At 49.6% G+C, this 2636-nt stretch overlaps 1 protein-coding gene across 3 annotated transcripts in view; it reads left to right on the top strand.

Annotated features, from left to right (window-relative positions):
* The first annotated feature begins 332 nt into the window (after positions 1-332).
* Positions 333-2636, top strand: part of LOC119446553 (uncharacterized) — a 531274-nt gene continuing 528970 nt past the window's right edge. For all 3 annotated transcript variants that reach the window (XM_049664212.1, XM_049664209.1, XM_049664210.1), the window contains exon 1: positions 333-534. The gene's annotated coding sequence lies outside the window, so the exon portion shown is untranslated. The remainder of the gene's footprint in view (positions 535-2636) is intronic.

The raw sequence follows: 2636 nt of genomic DNA, 5'->3' as shown, positions 1-2636 counted from the left end.
TTCATGACTCCACTTTTTTTCCCCTTTTTTTTCCTTCCAACGCGTGTGCACAAGTGTATATCTACCCGATGCGCACGCCTGTTTGTCCACGCAATCCTGCGCGACGCGGCATTCTCCAACTTTTTTTTTTTTCGTGTTTTCTCTCCGTCTCGTTACGCCGCGTGTTTGTCACACACTTTTTCTCCGTCCACCCCTTTCCTGGACCGGTGTCGTTTTGCGTTTATCAGTTTAGCGCCGCGGCGATAACGCCGCGATGCCCGGAAAGGGCGCCGCAGGACCGTCGCCGATGCTCGAAAGCGAAATTTGCGGAAAGTGAGAGTGTCCCGGCCGCGTCAGGCGACAAAACCGTTTGCGCGGGCGCTTCCGGGTAGCGCCGGTCGCCTCCTCAGGTACACACGAGGGCGCGAGGTCGACCGCGTCCGCCGCCCGAGCTAAGGGCTTGCGCCGCGGCCTTCTCGGAGTCTTCCGGGTCAGAGTTCAAGGCGCAGGGCTTGGAGTTTGCAGCGTCGAAAGGAAGCGTCGGATTCCGCAACTGTAAGTGTATAGCACGTTGCGTCTTGTGCCTACCAAAAAAGAAACACGCTTATCGGAATCTTTAGCAGCGCTTCAAGTCGGTTTCTCCGAAACTAGGTGTCGGAATACGCAGACGCTTTGTGGGAGAAATGGAAAGGGTGACAGATTACACTGTAACGTGTACTCTCGGATCATTCATGAGCAATGAGTTACTTTCAGTCCGGCGTTGCCTACTCACTTGGATACTTGCTTAGAATGGTCTACCTTAACCTTGCCAGACTATTTGACTGTCACAATGCACACTATTCTGTGGCTCTTTGACCTTCTTTTTCTTGCTTTTGCTTAGCGCGCGCTGTGTTTCGCACGTGTTTTAGTGAGTCAGTACCCGCCATGGTGGCTTAGTGGCTATGGTGTTGGGCTGCTAAACACGAGGTTGAGGGATCGAATCCCGGCCACGGCGGCCGCATTTCGATGGGGGCGAAATGCGAAAACACCCGTGTACTTAGATTTAGGTGCACGTTAAAGAACCCCAGGTGGTCCAAATTATTCCGGAGTTCCCCACTACGGCGTGCCTCATAATCAGATCGTGGTTTTGGCACGTAAAACCTCATAATTTAATTTAGTGAGTGAGTGAGTGTGCTCAGAGAGAATGTAGTACCCACTCTTTTTTGTTCACTTGGACACTGCCCTTCGAAAACTACGCAAAGAACGAGAGTTAACACTAACTGAAAAAAAAAAAAACTGAAATGTCGGCGTGACGTATCAGGTTATGTCCTGCGCCTGAGCCCTTGGTTACAGGCGAAGGTAAATGAAAACAGACGGGAAAGCGATTACGGTGACTGCGGGGACGAAAAAAAAAAGTAATGGTGGAATGTGAATATCGCACAGAGAAACGGAAAGCAGCTACGAAATACTGAGAGATTTCTGGCAGCACTGATGCGACCTTTGATTTCCACCAGCTCACGTGATACATTTGCGTACAGGCAGATGCAGATACGCGTAATCTCTTCCACTCCCCGCATTTTCTGTGTACATTTGCTAGAAAGGAAAAAAAAGTCGCCGGCTTGCACGTGCATACGCGCGTGATAAAGCGCCGCAAAGGTAGTACTTCTCGATGCTTCGTTTGGCAAAGTCCCCACGGCTCTTTTTCGCAATAGCGCGGCTGGTGCTCACTATGAGAATCTCGCAATTTCAGACTTTAGACGCCCGTCCGGCTTGCTACCTTCTTCAGGGGAAAGAAGGTGAAGGAAAATAAGGGAAGAAGAAATAACGAACAAAAAGAAAGGAAGAAGGAAGGAAGGAAAGAAAGAAAGAAAGAAAGAAAGAAAGAAAGAAAGAAAGGAAAGAATAGGGTACAGTGAGGGTGCGTATATCCGGAGGGTGAAATGGCGACTAGAGTTGGCCACTCAGGTCTGTCGACTTCAGGAACTGCAGCAATGCACGTGTCGGTTCCTGAGTTTGCGACGCATGTGGACATAGCCCAAGGAACTTTGTCTCCGAGAGTTGTCTGCAGTCCAGGTCACTGATAGTCGTAGCGGAAGCAGACGTAGAGGAAATGTTCTACTAGACTCCTCACACAACGCATGGGGTTTGACATCCCAAACCAACAAGGGGCTTTGAGAAACGCGGAAGAGGAGGGCTCGAAAATAATTTTGATCACAATGTGCACGGAAGAACACATACATAAGCGATATTTTCTTCCGCTTTCTTTCTTCCTATTGCTCGTTGTTCTCCCACCCCCCTTTTCTTTTTTTTTTCCCGTTACGCGTGCGTCAGAACGTGGCCTCCATGGCCCGGGATATAGCCGTAGCCTTGTACTTAGCAGCATTAGTTCAACGTTTCTTCAGTGTTAGATTGTGAACAGGTCCAGCCCTCGAAGGACGTCGTCACCTTCTTGTTTTTTTTTTTTGTTTTTTGGGTGGAATGACTTTAGCCCTGCGCATTTGCTAATGCGCAGACGGAGCGCTTTTGCCGTTTTACACATTCGCTTACTAGTTCTTCTGCCGCGTGCTTAGCAACGCTATGGATCAGAACCAACTAGCTCCGTGTTCAAACTAGCGCTGTGTTGATCTACGATCACTCCCGTTTTAACGCGATAGTCGTTAAGGGCCCCGTGTCGCAGA

Source organism: Dermacentor silvarum, chromosome 3 (assembly GCF_013339745.2).
Source record: "Dermacentor silvarum isolate Dsil-2018 chromosome 3, BIME_Dsil_1.4, whole genome shotgun sequence".
In the NCBI taxonomy this organism is placed as follows: Eukaryota; Metazoa; Arthropoda; class Arachnida; order Ixodida; family Ixodidae; genus Dermacentor; species Dermacentor silvarum.
The sequence above is the reverse complement of the archived record's forward strand: the minus strand, read 5'-3'. Positions and strand labels throughout refer to the sequence as shown.